Source organism: Silene latifolia, chromosome 2 (genome assembly GCF_048544455.1).
Source record: "Silene latifolia isolate original U9 population chromosome 2, ASM4854445v1, whole genome shotgun sequence".
NCBI classification, from domain to species: Eukaryota; Viridiplantae; Streptophyta; class Magnoliopsida; order Caryophyllales; family Caryophyllaceae; genus Silene; species Silene latifolia.
Window position 1 is genome coordinate 103,555,795 of NC_133527.1, and position 18,839 is coordinate 103,574,633.

An 18,839-nucleotide genomic window follows, 5' to 3' on the forward strand; every position below is an offset into this window, starting at 1 on the left:
GATTTAAATAGGTGGTTTGGATAAATTAATCAACATAATTAAGGAATTGAGTCATGTATGTTTAATTTATTTTTAGTTGATGCATTTTATTTTTGTTGAATGAATCGTTGAATGAATTTATTTACGTATTTTTTTTTTGCAATCGGTTGTAATTAGTAATACTTAGTGTGGCCTTAGTCAAATTATGTTTTCGTAATGAAAGAAACATAACTTTTTATGTAATTATGAGATCTCGAATCTCCTTTATTTTTCCCTTTAGTTTTGGGTTTTGAAATTAGAATGTAATAAATAGGTTTATTATGTAAATTTTATTTATTGTATTTTTCAAAAGAAGACTAAAGATGGAGATTGGAGCTCACTCCCGCTACATGGATCAAGATGGAACATCAAGACAAGCTTCTCGGGTCCAAGGATGGATTCCAAACTTGTATTTAATGTTCATTTTGATAGGATAGGCCACACTAGGACTTTTAATGTTTTACGTTTTCATTCATATTGCTTTTCATTCACATGATAGTTTATGCATCATATTCCGCCTAAAACCAAACCACCTACTACTAAAATGCATGAAAATTGACTCATATAGGTTGTATGTTAGTTTTCATGGACATACAGATGTCATAGACTTATTAAGCCATCACCTTAGTTTATTCATTCTTGCATGATAGATATTAGTTCACTTAAAATGAATTAAAATAAAGTTGATGGGATCTTCCTCTAAAACGGAAATTGAGATTAGTCTTTATAAGGGCAAACAACTATGAATCCCTTCTTCGTCGGTAGGCATAATATGACCCCTTCTACGTTGGGTAAGTAGTTGTGTTAACTTAGTTTACCTCAACATCATAGTCCGAAGAGTTTCTCGTGATTATGATGGACTAAAGATAGAATTTACAGAAATTTATCGACCAAGAATTCTAACGGTAGAATTAGCTAAAAGGTTAGCTTACCAATTTATAGAGAATTGAGTCTTGGGATCATTTATATAATTCTTAAGGGAGGTCAATTGTATAAATGTTTTGAGTCTTCGCGTTATGACAGTAGTTCATTAGACTTAAAAATATAAACGATGCACATGCTTATTTTTTTATTTTATTCTTCTTCTCGCAGTGTAGAACACATTTATTTTGATAATACTGTTACAACAAAATGTCTGGAAATAACGCAATCCAAATGCCTAGTGCCACACTTGGACGCGAGTCCTGGCTTAAAATATTCATGGACCAAATGAATCAGTTCACACGTCTGAAAAACGACGGGTCCAACTTTGCGGATCGGGAGGCAAAGACTACGGAATGCTTGCCATTGCGACGGTAAGCTCGTGTACTTAATCGAGCCAATACCGGTAAACCCAGGCCCCAATGCAGGAGTCAACGAGTCACTCGCTTATAGTGACTTCGTTATGTAAGCGGGTGCGATAAAGAACGTACTCATCTTTGCAATGGAAACCAATTTGCAGAGACGCTTCATTGCTCAGAGTGCAAACAAGATTTTCACCACGCTCACTAACGAGTTCTCAAAGGCACCGAGAATCGTTACTTATGAGCATACCTGTCGCTTCTTTGATGCGAAACTCCAGAAGGGCCAACCGGTTAGCCCACACATTCTTCACATGATTGAGAATGTCGAGAAGCTGGAGGCACTTGATTGTAAAATCAGTGAGAGCATTGTCATAGACCGAATGCTTCATTCTCTTCACGATGGTTTTGCCCTTTTTAGGGCGAACTACTACATGAATGACTTGAAAAAGAGTCCTTATGAGCTACACTCCCTTCTCGTACAGACCGAGAAGGATATGAAATTGAGTGGGAGCATGAAGCAGGATGTTCTCATGATTTCCAACAAGGGTAAAGGTAAGGGCAAGGCTCATGGCGACCTAGCTGTAGGTAAGCAAAAGTTTAAAAAGCCAGGAAATGGTAAGAGTGGGCCCGGTGAGACTAGTGGCTCGCAGGGCAAGGCAAAGAGCAAGGGCGGTGACATTGAGTGCCACCATTGTCACAAGACTGGACATTGGAGGAGGAATTGTCCCGTGTACCGTGAGGACATCAAAGCAGGCCGCGTCGTTCCTGTTGGTATGTCATCTTATATTCATTTGATTGAGATTAACCATGCAAGTTTTGGAACTTGGGTACTTGATACTGGTTGTGGTTCTCATCTGTGTAATCATTTGCAGGGCCTAAAGAACATCATACCTCTCGAAAAAGGTGATGTGGACCTGCGAGTCGGGAATGGAGCACGAGTTGCTGCTGTCTCGAAGGGAACATATGTAATCCAATTCCCTAGAGGTTTTGAGTTATTTTTAAATAACTGTTACTATGTACCCAGTTTGTCTAAGAACATTATTTCTGTTTCCGTACTTGCTAAAGACGGTTTTGCATTTTCAATAAAGGATAATAGCTGTATTTTCTCTTTCAATGAAATGATTTATGGCAAAGCAGTTTCCATGAATGGAATTTACATCTTAGACCAAACCACGGAAGTATTACACGTGAATAATAAGAAATTAAAGGTTGGTGACAAAGATCAAACCTATCTATGGCATTGTCGAATGGGACACATAAATGAGAAACGCGTAAAGAAACTTGTCGACAATGGGACTATTCCCACATTCGAATTTTCTACATATGGCACGTGTGAATCATGTCTCATTGGCAAAATGACTCGAATTTCCTTCAAAGGTGTTGAAATGCGCGCTAGTGACCTATTAGGACTCATACATACTGATGTTTGTGGACCTATGTCAATTACCGCTAGAGATGGCTATAGATATTATATCACTTTCACGGACGATTTGAGTAGATACGGATATGTCTACTTAATGAAGCATAAAAGTGAGTCCTTTGAGAAATTCAAGGAATACCAAGAACAGGGTTGAGAACCAACTGGGTAGAAAGGTTAAAGCACTCCGTTCAGATCAGGGTGGCGAATATCTTTCAAATGAGTTTGATCAACACCTTAAAGACTGTGGTATCGTTCTACAGTTAACTCCACCTGGAACACCTCAATTAAATGGTGTGTCCGAACGGAGAAATCGAACCTTACTTGATATGGTTCGATCCATGATGAGTCAAACGGTAGTGCCTGATTCATTATGGGGTTTTGCTCTTTTGTCAGCTGCTCTTATACTTAACCGAAGTCCGACAAAAGCTGTCGACAAGACTCCATATGAAATGTGGAAGGGAACGGTCCCTAACTTGTCCTTTATTCGGGTTTGGGGCTGCGAGGCTTATGTCAAGTGGAGACACGAGGATAAGCTCAGCCCGCGATCGGTCAAGACATAATTTATAGGTTATCCAAAAGGAACATTTGGTCATTACTTCTATTCGCCTACCGAACATCGAGTTTTTGTTGCGGCTAGTGCGACGTTCCTACAGAAAGAATTTCTCGAGAACAAGACGAGTAATAGAACCTGCGAGCTGTCGGAGATTCCAGAACCAACAACCGAGGAACAGATGGAGGAAGTTGGACCTCCAACTGATGATACGGTTAATATTCCTGAGGAACCTAGGAGGTCGGGTAGAGTCTCTCATCCTCCGGACAGATACATTGGTATTGTCGACGAGAATGACGTTTTACTCCTAGAGAGTAATGAACCCGCTACCTATAAAGGTGCAATGACCTGTTCCGACTCAAAGCTATGGCTCGAAGCCATGCAATCCGAGATGGACTCCATGTATGAGAATGACGTATGGGATCTAGTTGATTTACCTAATAAGGTAAAACCTCTACAGTGCAAATGGCTTTACAAAATAAAGCGTTCTGTAGACGCGCAACCAGATACCTATAAGGCACGACTAGTGGCAAAAGGTTTCACTCAAGTGCACAGATTGCATTATGATGAGATTTTTGCACCTGTAGTCATGCTACGTTCCATTCGGATAATCTTAGCGATTGCCGCTTTTCATGATTATGAAATTTGGCAAATGGATGTGAAAACCGCCTTCTTAAATGGTTATTTGGAGGAAGAGTTGCACATGGTGCAACCCGAAGGTTTCATAGATCCTGAACATCCTAAGAAAGTATGCAAGCTTAAGCGTTCCATTTATGGACTTAAGCAAGCTTCTCGGAGTTGGAATCATCGTTTCGACCAGGTGATAAAAGAGTATGGTTTCACTCGATCGGTCGAAGAACCATGCTTATATATCAAGTCGAGTGGGAGCAAGATTGTATTCTTGATATTGTATGTCGATGACATACTCCTGATTGGGAATGACATTCCTCTCCTATCTTCGGTTAAAGAATGGTTGAAGAACCATTTCCAGATGAAAGATCTGGGTGAGGCACAATGCATTTTGGGAATCCGTATCTACCGAGATAGATCATGACGGACGTTATCACTTAGTCGGGAGTCTTATTTGGATAAGATTCTTGAGAAGTTCAGCATGACTAACTCCAAGAAGGGGAACCTTCCAATGACGTCTGGGATGCAGTTGAGCAAGTCTCAGTCACCCACGACGCCTGAAGGGGTTGAGCGCATGAGTCGTTTTCCTTATGCATCTGCAATAGGATCAATCATGTATGCCATGATATGCACACGTCCAGACGTGGCATATGCATTAAGTATGACGAGTCGGTACCAAAAGAATCCAGGTGAAACACACTGGATAACTGTTAAAAATATCCTCAAGTACCTACGGAGGACTAAGGATAAGGTATTGACTTATGGAGGTGAATCTAAGCTATGTGCAATCGGTTACGCAGATTCTAGCTTCCAAACGGATCGAGATGATTCAAAATCTCAGTCCGGGTTCGTCTTCACTCTTAATGGTGCTGCGGTCAGCTGGAAGAGTTCCAAACAGAGTGTTGTAGCAGATTCTACTACTGAATCCGAGTACTATGCCGCTTCGGAGGCTGCAAAGGAAGTGATATGGATGCGTCAATTCTTACAAGGAATTACGATAGTTCCTAGTTCGAATGACCCGATCACCATCTATTGTGACAATAGAGGTGCCATATTCCAGGCTAAGGAGCCAAAGTCTAGCAACAAATCTAGACATGTACATCAGAAAGCTCATCTGATCCGTGATTATGTGGAGCAAGAGGAGATAGTGATTGACAAGATTGCGACGGATGATAACATCGCGGATCCTCTCACTAAACCGTTGAATTATGATAAGCATGTAGGGCACGTTATTTCCATGGGAATTAAACGTGTTCCTGAGTTGTAGTAGTTGAGTATGGATTTGATACATTATCTTTTTCATATACTATAACTTCATCGTTTTATATATAATATTTTGTTTTTAATGTGGATTGTACTGACAACATTGAACGCCACAAAGTGAACTAAATTACATTATATTTGTTTTGGTCCGTAATCGCCAATGTGAGCTGATAACTCCGGCTATTATATTGTGCAGTCGATTGATGGTGGGTTCAACGAGCCATAAGTCAAACGGTTAACTGATCGATCACAGATGCGAGATTATAACGATACCTCGTAGGATAACTTTTTATGACAACGTAATGGAGTCCTAAATGTTTAATAACATTCGGTGCCAGGTCGTGGATAGGACATCCATTGTGTTCCTAGAGTCGATTCTTTTGACTATCGACTGTCTCTTGAGATTAAGGCAGTTTTTGGGTGACTTTGGTTTCTTTCTCACGGTCTACCGTAACTGGAGACTAAGTAGATTTTTTCTGGTCATTTCATACTTGTGCTTACATCAAATAGATTCGAGTTGAGGAAAATATCCAACCCTTATCAGGTATAGTTATTTCTCATGGCCACTCGAGGAGTTGTAACTGAAATGCATGGCCATGCTCGAATGATGATTCGTTTATCAGTTAAGTTACTCTCTAGTCGGGGAAACCACTCTTGATGCAGATCACTTATAAAATACGACCTTTGTGAATACAGATTTTGCAAATTGTTTTACATTGAGTGGGGGAAATTTTAGGATATGAGAATCGGTTATCGCACATACACTTGTGAGGACAAGTGGGAGTTTGTTGGAGCTTGTGTCCTCCACAAATTAGTGTGATAATATTTGTAAATCTCTTACAGGTTCACAAGGGTATACTTCGTATATTTAATCAGTTGATTAACGATTACCTAATAACGGTTGGTTTGCTAGACAGTTTGACGTTATTATCATACAGATGGCGGTGATCAACTGGTCCCAAAAGGTCACACCTATAGGATGTGTTTGAGAGATGTGGTTATAGAAATATAATCACATTGATGCCTTATATGACTAAACAGTTAGTCAATGTGTTGATGAGACAATTATTTAATGAAGACTAAATAATATTAGTTGAGACGAATTAACTGTAAATTCGTAAATTGAATATAATAAGTTATATTTAATTAAATGTATGTAATGTTAGCTTGGACGAATTAATATGTTAATTCGTAATTAAATGTAATCGGTTATATATAATATCAACAAGAAGAATGTGTCATAGTGGTAATAGTGAGGGTACTCAAACCAAGAGGTCATGGGTTCGATCCTCACTAGATGACAATTTACACATTTTATACATTTTTGGAATAACCGAAAAAAAGAGAAATTAACTCTCTTAATTTCGGTATATGGGCCGAAAATTTGGAAGAAAAATATCTACCCTATTACACCTTATACTCGGTTTTATAAGTTTATGGGAGATCATTATTTTTCTAACCTAATTTTAACCTAGTTTTGCTCATCATTTCTCTCATCTTAAAATCACACAAAAACCCTAATATTTACAGAAAATTGGGGATCTCATTCTAGCAATTTTGAGGGGTATTTCTCGGAGCATCTTGGGTGCAACTGATAGGCGAATATCAACTTTGATATTGTTCTTAGGCCGTTTTTGCTAGGACCGAAGGTTATTTCTTAATCCTTTACAATTTTGTTTATGCAATTTATTTTATGACATGCTTTCATCATGATAAATTCGTTATAGTCCTTAAATTTAAAGGGATGCATACAGATAAATCCCACAGTGTCCATGATAGTTGGGCAAGTTGATCTACCTGTAGACTTGTTGGAGTTTCCTTTAGATGGTTTTGAGATGATAGTCGGGATGGATTGGTTGGGAAAGTACAAGGCTAAGATAGATTTTCATCAGAAGAGAGTTTCTTTGAGAGGTCCTAAAGGGATTAGTGTGTCTTATCGTGGGTTTGTGGTCAAAGCCAAAGTTAAGTTGATTGCAGCAGTGACCTTGAAGTCCTATCTGAGGAAGGGGTGCCCGTTGATCTTGTGCCATATGAGGGATCATAGAGTGGAGAGTCCGACAGTTGAGCAGATACCAGTGGTGGGAGAGTTTCCAGATGTCTTTCCAGAGGAGATTCCGGGGTTACCACCGAAGAGGGAGATAGATTTCAGTGTTGAGCTGAAACCGGGGACGAGGCCAATCTCTAAGGCACCGTACCGTATGGGTCCTAAGAAATTGGAAGAGCTAAGGAAGCAGCTGGTTGATTTGATTGAGAAGGGATACATTAGACCTAGTGTATCACCATGGGGAGCACCGGTTTTGTTTGTGAAGAAGAAAGATGGGAGCCTGAAGTTGTGTATCGACTATAGGGAGCTGAACAGAGTGACAGTAAAGAACAAGTATCCTTTGCTAAGGATAGATGATTTGTTTGATCAGTTGAGTGGTGCAGTAGTCTTTTCTAAGATTGATTTGAGGTCGGGTTACCATCAGGTGAAGATTGGGGAAGAGGACATACCAAAGACAGCTTTCACGTCGAGGTATGGTCATTATGAGTATGTGGTGATGCCGTTTGGGTTATCTAATGCACCTACCGTGTTTATGGATTTGATGAACCGGGTCTTCAGTCAGTTATTGGATAAGTTTGTAGTGGTTTTCATAGATGATATCTTAGTCTTTTCTAAGACTAAAGAGGAGCATGAGGAGCATTTGAGGATTGTGTTGCAGACCTTGCGAGATTATCAGTTGTATGCCAAGTTGTCCAAGTGTGAGTTCTGGTTAGAGGAGGTAGCTTTTCTGGGGCATGTGATTTCAAAGAAAGGGGTTGCTGTGGATCCTGCAAAGATTGAAGCAGTTACCAAGTGGGAAGCACCAAAGAATGTGGCAGAGATCAGAAGTTTATTAGGTTTAGCAAGGTATTATCGACGGTTCGTGAAAAATTTATCCAAGATTGCTAGACCTATGATAGCTTTGATGAGGAAAGAGAACAGGTTTCGTTGGGATGAAAGTTGTGAGACGGCGTTCCAAACATTAAAGGAGTGTTTGACCACAGCTCCAATCTTAGCATTGCCTGAAGGGAGTGAGAACTTTGAGGTGTATACGGATGCTTCAAAGAATGGGTTGGGTTGTGTGTTGATGCAGAATGGGAAACTGATTGCCTATGCTTCTAGGCAATTGAAGCCTTACGACGAGAACTACCCTACACATGATCTAGAGTTGGGTGCAGTTGTGTTTGCTCTTAAGATTTGGAGGCATTACCTATATGGGGCGACCTTTAAGGTATTTTCATATCACAAGAGTCTCAAGTACATCTTGACTCAAAAGGAGTTGAACATGAGACATTGGAGGTAGATGGAGTTGATTGGTGATTATGACATGGACATCATCTACCATGAGGGGAAAGCCAATGTGGTTGCAGATGCTTTGAGCAGAAAGAGTGTGCATCCTTTATGCACACCTATATCTTTGATGAGATTGAGAGATGAGGTGGGGAAGTTCGGGATACATATGATCCAGAAAGGGGATGCTATGGGGGATTTGATAGTAGAGTCAAACCTTTATGATGATATTCGCAGTAAACAAGCGTTGGATCCCAAGATTGTGGAGTGGAGAGCTGGAGTAGAGAAAGGGACAGTGTCTAGATTCTTTATTCATACAGATGGTAGTGTGAGATTTGATGGGAGGTGGTGTGTTCCTAATGATGAGGAGTTGAAAAAGATAATCATGACAGAGGCTCATTGTACACCATACTCGGTACATCCAGGCGGTGACAAGCTATACAAAGATTTGAAAAAGACTTTCTGGTGGCCTGGGATGAAGAAAGAAACAGCTGAGTTCGTGGCTCATTGTTTGACTTGTCAGAGAGTGAAAGGGGAGCAGCGACGACCACAAGGTAAGATTCAGTCTCTTGAGGTACCTGAGTGGAAGTGGGAGTCCATTTCTATGGATTTTATCGTGGGTTTATCGAAGAGTCAACAGTGTAACAACATGATATGGGTTATAGTGGATCGACTGACCAAGTCAACTTATTTTGTGCCAATGAAAGGTACATGGACTAAGACACAGTTAGCTATGGCTTATCGGAAAAACGTGGTTCGACTACATGGGGTGCCTAAAGATGTAGTGTCTGATAGAGATTCGAGATTCATCTCACGGTTTTGGAAAGAGTTGCAGGAGTCTTTGGGAACTACCTTAAAGATGAGTACAGCATTTCATCCTGCGACAGATGGCCAGACTGAGAGGACCATCAAGACTCTAGAGGATATGTTGCGAGCTTGTGTTATGAATTTTGGTGGTAGCTGGGAACAAAGGTTGGATTTGATTGAGTTTTCTTACAACAACAGCTATCACACCAGTATTGGCATGGCGCCATTTGAGGCTTTATATGGGAGGACATGTAGGAGTCCGATTTGTTGGGACGATAGTGCTGAGGTAGTGGTTTTGGGAACAGAGATGGTACATGAGATGGTGGAACAGATTAAGCTAATCAGACAGAGGATGAGAGCGGCCCAGGATCGACAAAAGAGTTATAATGATCTACATCGACGGGATATAGAGTTTCAGGTTGGGGACAAGGTTCTTTTAAAAGTGTCTCCTATGCGTGGGGTCATGAGATTTGGTAAGAAAGGGAAGTTGAGCCAGAAGTTCATAGGACCGTATAAGATCTTAGATCGTGTGGGTGAGGTTGCTTATCGGTTGGCTTTACCGTCCGCTTTGGATAGAGTGCATAATGTGTTTCATGTGTCTCAGCTGCGGAAGTATGTTAGTGATCCGTCACATGTGTTAGAGGTAGAGAACATAGAGCTGGATGAGTCCTTGTCTTATCTTTAGGTGCCTAAACAGATTCTCGATCGAAAGGTTAGGAAAACTAGACATGGTGAGACTGTGTTGCTTAAGATTCTTTGGTCTAACCATGAGGTTGAGGAGGCTACATGGGAGGCGGAAGAGGCTATGAGAGAGCGGTACCCGTCTCTTTTTAATCAGGTATGTATGGTTACGGGGACGTAACCTTATTTCTTTTAGGGGGGGTAGGAGATGGTCGCATAGAGTTTTTACATGTTTTATGTTGGCTTTGATATACTTAGTAGTTGTTTTGAGTCGGGTTGAGTTGGTTTGGGAAGTATGTTTTGGAGTTTTATGTTGAGTATTGTTTGTGTTGTTGTGTAGGGAGGATGTTTGTGTGCTTTTGTTTTGGTTATGGTTTGAACTTCGAGGACGAAGTTTTTTTTAAGGAGGGAAGACTGTAATACTACGGTTTTATGTGTCTGAGGGTACTCTATCGAGTGGGGCTTACTCTGTCGAGTAAGTTGGTTTTTATGCAAAACAGTAGTCTGCCTGCAGGAGGCTTTGTTGAGGAGAGATTCTGAGTAGCTGCTTAGATCGTCTGATTTCGTGTTGCTTTCCAGGTAGGGTTTCCCTACTCAGTATTAGTTACATGATGTGTGTGGTGGTTGTATTGTGGTTATTGATTAATTATATTGCTGGTGATTGTGATGGTTATTGGTTTATATTTTTGATTGTTGTTGTATAACTGTCTCTAATATTCAGGGTGCGTCCCTGGCTGAGTGGAGTCACTTGCGGGAGTGGCTTCATGCCCTTGGTTTGCCCTCTGTGGAATCCGCCACAGGAGGGGATGTGCACATTAAGGAAACTTGGGTTTATCGCTCAGTGGTTGATGAGCAGGGATTTGGTGGGTACGGCTGCGGTCCCCCACTGGCGGTGTGGAGTACTTGTTGCGATGGGTACTCTGGAAGGACTACACACTTTAGTGTGTAGTTAGTTGTGTGGAGATTGATTATGGAGTTTGGAGGATTGCTGTGTTGTTGAGTTGTTTGTGTACTTGTTTCGTTGTGGCTTTGTGTTGTGTAATTAGTACTAACCCCGTTTAAATATTTTAAAAACTATGGTGATCCATTCGGGGATGGTGAGCAGTTATTGAGCAGGTATGATATGACGCATATGGGATAGCTGGGATGAGTCATCACGTGGCTGTAGAAAAGTCTTCCGCTGTGTCAGACGATGTCTTATAGTTATGACAATTTTGCTAGTAGACAGTTTTGGGAACTTTATATTTCAGTTTAACAGTTTTGGTTTGGACATGTAATCACTTAAATCGTATTTACTTTTAAAGTATGTTTTTTTATTGTCTTATGATTATCATTGCTTCGGGTAATCGAGATGGTGACGTTTCCATACCTTAAGTGGTCCTGGTAAGGTACTTGGAGTATGGGGGTGTCACATATAGTGTCAGATAGAGATGCGAGGTTCATATCACGGTTTTGGAAAGAGTTGCAGGAGTTGATGGGAACTACTTTGAAGATGAGTACTACATTTCATCCTGCGACAAATGGACAGACAGAGAGGACCATCAAGACTTTGGAGGATATGCTGCGAGCTTGTGTCATGGATTTTGGTGGTAGCTGGGAGGACATATTCGACCTAATTGAGTTTTCTTATAACAACAGCTACCACACGAGTATTGGGATGACACCATTTGAGGCTTTGTATGGGAGGAGGTGTAGGAGTCCGATTTGTTGGGATGATAGAGCTGAGGCAGTGGTTTTAGGACCACAGATGGTACAGGAGATGATAGAGCAGGTTAAGTTGATCAGACAAAAGATAAAAGCAGCCCAGGATCGACAAAAGAGCTATGCAGATTTACACCGTCGTGACATATAGTTTCTGGTTGGGGACAAGGTTCTTTTGAGAGTGTCTCTTATGCGTGGGGTCATGAGATTTGATAAGAAAGGGAAGATGAGCCAGAAATTTATCGGACCGTATGAGATTTTGGATCGTGTGGGTGAGGTTGCTTACCGGTTAGCGTTGCCAGCAGCTTTGGATAGAGTACATAATGTGTTTCATGTATCTCAGTTACGGAAGTATATGAGCGACCCTTCACATGTGTTAAAGGTACAGAACATAGAGTTGGATGAGTCCTTGTTTTATCTTGAGGTGCCAAAACAGATTCTTGATCGTAAGGTTCGGAAAACTAGAAATGGGGAAACCGTGTTGCTTAATGCTCTATGGTCTAACCATGAGGTTTAGGAGGCTACTTGGGAGGTGGAGGAGGTTATGAGGGAGCGGTATCCGTCTCTTTTTGATCAGGTATGTGTGGTTACGGAAATGTAACCATGTTTCTTTTAGAGGGTAGAAGATGGTCGCATAAGGTTTTTGTATGCTTTATGTCGGTTTTAGTACAGTTAGTAGTTGCTTTGAGTCGGTTTGAGTGTTGGTTGGGATTTTTGCTTTGAGTTTTGTTTTGAGTTTTGGTTACGTTGTGGTGACGGGGTTGTGATAGTAGGTTTTGTTTTTGTGTATAGGTTGAACTTCGGGGACGAAGTTCTTTTTAAGGAGGTAAGACTGTAATACTAGGGTTTTCTATGTCTATGGGTACTCTATCGAGTGGGGCTTACTCTGTCGAGTAAGTATCTTTTTACGTGAAACAGTAGCTGACCTGATGGGAACTCGATCGAGTACGTGTGACACTCGATCGAGTAAGGGGCACTCGATCGAGTAAGTCACTTAGTCGATCGAGTAAGTGTGTTTTACGGGTTGTTTTAGCCGGTTTTGTTAATAACGCGAGATTAATATAAAAGGCTTCCGTCATTATTCTTAATCACTTTTTAACCTTTCTAAAACCTTTCAAAGAAAAAGAGGAGTTACGTAGTTCGCATTCATCGCGTTATTAGCAAATCCTAAGGCTAGGATCGTCGGATTATTTTGTTCTTTACGTCGTTGTGATCGTCGTGTCGAGGGTAAACTTCTTGTATAATTTTTATAATGTTTTGATAAGTTTGTTTAAAACCCTAATTGGGTAGATTTGGGGGATTTGGGTGTGTTATGATGATTAGGTGGTAATTGTATGCATATGTGTTATAGGAGGAGAATTCGTAGAGGAACGGTATTGATTAGCTGTTGTGACGGTCGTGTGATTGCTATTCCAAGTAGGGTTTCCCTACTCAGTTATTGTATAAATGGTTATAAGATGGTTGTTTGGTTGATTGGCATGATGATTATAACGTAATTGGTATTGGCATCGTTTTGAATTGATATTGTGATTGGTTGTTGTTGATTGTCTGTGGTTCGTGAGGTGCGCCCTCGGCTGAGTGGAGTCACTTGCGGGAGTGGCTTCACGCCCTTGATTCACCCTCTGTGGAACCCGCCACAGAAGGGGATGTGCACATTTAGGAACTTGGGTTTATTGCTCGAATGAGATGAGCGGGGCTTAGGTGGGAACGGCTGCGGTCCCCCACTGGCGGTGTGGAATACTTGTTGCGATGAGTATTCTGGCAGGACTACACACTTTAGTGTGTAGTCATGTGTGTGGTGATTTGATGGAGATTGGTTTGGTTGGATTGGATTGTTGTATTGCTTTTGTTGTATCATTTGTGTAATCAGTACTGACCCCGTTTAATTGTTTTAAAAACTGTGGTGATCCATTCGGGGATGGTGAGCAGTTATTGAGTAGATATGAGATGGCTTGCGCGAGGGATAGCTGGGATGGAGTCATTACATGAGTCATTAGAGTCTTCCGCTGTGTCATGAACTTAGTTTATTTCTGTTGGTTTGCCAGTTTGAGAAACAGTTGTATTTTGTTTTTATCGGTTTTGGGATTTGGTTTTGTATCACTTTAAACTTTTTTATTTAAGTACGTTTCTTCATTGTCTATTTGATATACATTGTCTCGGGTAACCGAGATGGTAGCATTCTCGTGCTTTAAGTGGTCCTGGTAAGGCACTTGGAGTATGGGGGTGTTACAAAAGATGACAAAAACATAGCTATGCTAACTCAAACTAACCCAAAATAAGCATGCGACCATCTCCTACCCCCCCCCCCCCCCTTAAAAGACAACGGTTACGTTGCCGTAACCAAACATACCTGATCAAAAAGGTGAGTAAAACGCTCTCGCATCGACTCCTCTGGTTCCCATATGGCCTCTTCCACATTGTGATTAGACCAAAGTACTTTTAGTAAGACGGTCTCATCGTTCCTTGTCTTGCGCACTTTTTGGTCTAAGATCTTCTTAGGAACCTCCGCATAAGTTAGAGACTCATCAAGCTCAATATTCTCAACCTCAAGCACATGTGATGGGTCACTCACATACTTGCGGAGTTGTGAAACATGAAACACGTGGTGGACTCGATCCAACGATGGTGGTAAAGCTAGCCGGTAGGCTACTTCACCTATACGGTCTAAGATTTGATACGGGCCGATAAACTTCTGACTCAACTTCCCTTTCTTGCAAAACCTCATAACCCCTCGTATAGGTGACACTTTTAAAAGGATCTTGTCACCTACTGCGAACTTAATGTCTATGCGGTGTAAATCTGCATAACTCTTTTAGCGATCTTGAGCTGCTTTCATCTTTTGACGAATAAGACGAACTTGCTCAATCATATCCTGTACCATCTGTGGTCCTAAAACCACTATCTATGCACTGTCGTCCCAACAAACTGAACTCCTGCACTTCCTTCCATACAAAGCCTCAAACGGTGCCATTCTAATGCTGGTGTGATAGTTGTTGTTGTATGAAAACTCAATCAAGTCCAGACTATCTTCCCAACTCCCACCAAACTCCATGGCACAAGCCCTCAACATATCCTCCAAAGTCTTGATAGTCCTCTCAGTCTGACCATCTGTCGCAGGATGAAATATTGTACTCATCTTTAAGGTCGTTCCCTCAAATCCTGCAACTCTTGCCAAAACTGTGATATGAACCTCGCATCTCGATCTGACACTATATCTTTTGGCACACCATGTAACCGAACCACATGTTTTCTGTAACCCAAAGCTAGCTGTATCTTGGTCCAAGTATCCTTCATCGAAATGAAGTGAGCTGACTTTGTTAAACGATCGACGATCACCCAAATCATATTATTACCTTGCTGAGTCCTTGGTAACCCCACGATGAAGTCCATAGAGATCGACTCCCACTTCCACTCTGGCACCTCAAATGACTGTATCTTACCTTGTGGTCTTCGTTGCTCACCCTTGACTCTCTGGCAAGTTAGACACTTAGCCACGAACTCAGCCGCATCCTTCTTCATGTTAGGCCACCAAAACGTTTTCTTTAGGTCCTTATAAAGCTTGTCACCCCCGGGGTGAACTGAATAAGGAATGCAATGAGCCTCCGTCATGATCACCCTTTTCAAGTCCGCATCACTAGGAACACACCATCTCCCATCAAAACGAACACTCCCATCTGTGTGGATAGAAAACCTCGAAACCGTGCCACTCTCTACCCTTGAATTCTATTCTTGAATATTTGGATCAAGCTCTTGTTTCCTCTTTATATCATCATACAAGTCCGGCTCGATCGTCAAGTCCCCGATGGCATCCCTTTTCTGAATCATATGAATCCCCATCTTGGACATCTCATCCCTCAGCTTCAGCAAGGACATAGTTGTATATAACGAATGAAAACTCTTCCTACTCAAAGCATCTGCCACAACATTGGCCTTACCCTCTTGATAGATGATCTTCATGTCGTAGTCCCCAATCAACTCCATCCATCGTCTTTGTCGCATGTTCAGCTCTTTCTGTGTGTAGATATATTTCAGACTCTTATGATCTGAAAACACCTTAAAGGTTGCCCCATAAAGGTAGTGCCTCCAAATCTTAAGAGCAGAAACAATTGCACCTAGCTCCAAATCGTGAGTAGGATATTTTTTTTTTTTTGATGACTCATACGGCTTCAGCTGCCTCGACGCATAAGCTATAACCTTCCCATTATGCATCAAAACACAACCTAAACCATTATTTGAAGCATCGGTGTATACTTCAAAGTTCTCACTTCCCTCAGGTAGAGCTAGGATATGAGCTGTGGTCAAACGCCCTTTTAGGGTTTGGAACTCCATCTCACAACTCTAACCCCAACGAAATCTGGTTTCTTTTCTCATCAACGCTGTCATAGGTCTCGCGATCTTAGAGAAGTCTTTCACGAACCTCCTGTAGTAGCCAGCTAAACCCAAGAAACTTTGAATCTGCGCAACATTTTTCGGTGATTCCCACTTGGTCACTGCCTCAATCTTACTAGGATCCACCGACACACCCTCTTTAGATATCACGTGACCCACAAAAACCACCTTCTCTAACCAAAACTCGCACTTAGATAACTTGGCATATAACTGGTTATCTCGCAAGGTCTGCAAAACTAACCTCAGATGTTCCTCGTGCTCCTCCTTGGTCTTAGAGTAGACCAAGATGTCATCAATGAAGACGACCACAAACCTGTCCAAGAACGGGCTAAAAATATGGTTCATAAGATCCATGAAAACTGTTGGTGCATTTGTCAACCCAAAAGGCATCACTACGTACTCATAGTGACCATAACGTGACCGAAAAGCTGTCTTAGGAATATCCTCATCTGCTATCCTCAACTGATGGTAGCCAGACCTCAAGTCGATCTTAGAAAACACTCATGCGCCACTCAGCTGGTCAAAAAGATCATCAATCCTTGGCAAAGGATACCTGTTCTTCACCATGACATGATTCAGCTCCCTATAGTCGATGCATAGCCTCATGCTTCCATCTTTCTTTTTCACAAACAACACTGGTGCTCCCCACGGCGACACACTAGGTCGGTTGTACCCTTTGTCTAACAGGTCATTCAACTGCTTCTTCAACTCTTCCAACTCTTTAGGTGACATACGGTACGTTGCTTTAGATATAGGTCTCGTCCCCGGTTTGAGCTCAACATTGAAGTCAATATCCCTTTTAGTTGGTAACCCCGATATCTTATCTGGAAAAACATCACTTAACTCCCCAACCATATGTATATCGGACGCCGTCAGCTTCTCCATACGCGTATCTCTCACTTGGCAAAGAATCAAGGAACACTTCTTCCTCATACATGACTTTAAATACTCGGTCGAGTATGGACTACTCGGTGGAGTAATGCTACTACTCGGCCGAGTATTTCACTCCAGTAGCCAACGTCAAAAACACAGAGAACATACTTGGTCGAGTATGGATATTACTCGGCCGAGTACAACTACTACTCGGCCGAGTGATCACAACCAGTAGCTACTGCTACGTACACACCAACCAACACTCGGTCGAGTGCTTGGTTACTCGGTCGAGTGCTTGGTTACTCGGTCGAGTAGGAGCCTACTCGGTCGAGTACCCGCCCTGCTCGGCCGAGTCATGCCAAAAACGAGTTATATACTTACGATAACATACTTTAACACGCAATTCTATACAAATACTTTACTACCCTTCCAAAAACCAAGTAATAAATCATATATCATGCTCAAGTCTATCATATTCAACTACGCAATTCACTTTCTCATATACCACCATGTTCAAATTACGCAATTCACTTTTCATTTCATCCAAAAACTTCACAAGATTGACAGCTACAGTGCAACACACATAGCTTTAAACACACAACAGTCCCCAAGACACCCCTATGTTGACCGACTCAAGATTGTAAGGGGTCAGTGCGACTTCGGGACGTCTCCCAAGTCTTTGCGGTAGCTCCAAACAACTCTCCCCGGGTTCCTTTTATTTAGACTCCATATGTTCATTAGGTTCATTAGTTTTAGGTTCTAGAATCGTCGCTCTGATACCACTTTGGAACATCCCCACATACCAAGGTATCTTACTAAGGACCACCCTAGCATGAGAGATTGTTACCATCCCGGTTGCCTGAGGTTAGTATATCAAAAGAAACCATTCCGCAACATTTATTAAAGTATATAAGTTAAAGTTTACGAAGTTCCAAAGCCAAATCAAAACAAGTGTTTACTAATACTCAAATCAACTGAAGTCTTAAGCAGCCAAACTCGTAGCAACGGAAGCTAGACTCGAAGTAATGACTCCCCATCTCGTCCCCATAGCTAAAGACCATCATCACCTGTCACAATCTGCTCACCATCCCCGAATGGATCACCACAGATTTTACAAAACAACAACGAGGTCCGTTCACTGCATAATCAAAATAAGACAAAATGCAACAAAGGTAAACAGCATTTCCCCATCAATCTCCAACTCCCAATCACAACTCATAACTAACTACACTTGAGCATGATACCGCAGCCTTGCCCACCTAAGCCCTGCTCATCACACGAGCGATAACCAATGTTCATTAATGTGCACATCCTCTCTTGTGGCGGGTTCCACAAAGGGCGAATCAAGGGCGTGAAGCCACCCCCGCAAGTGACTCCACTCAGCCGAGGACGCACCTCGCAAACATCACCAACCATCTCAACTCCAACACCCCATACTCCAATTCACCAACGACAATCAATCAACAATATTAATCATATCAATTAATCACGACAATGCATCTTAAATCAATTATACAATCAACTGAGTAGGGAAACCCTACCTTAGCACAAATCTGATACGAGTCAATCAAGAAAGCTAGAACGGCTCCTCTATGAAATCTCCACCTAACAATAACCATACAATTCCAATCACAATCATGCCAAAATCCCTTTTCCTCCAAATCACAAAACTAGGGTAAACCCTAAAAGACAAATTGACAAAACTTGTAGAACTAGTGGCTTGCCGACACAATCGCCGCAAGGGAGAAATGAACAAGACTCACGAGAAATCCACGAACTTGAGAGAGATTAGAGATGATTAGAGTTACGTTTGAAGGTTTAGGTTTTGGCAAAAAAATAATTATGAAACTGTAAATCCCGTTTTATAACTCTAATCCTCTCTAAATCAAACCGCGGAAATAATCACCGTCA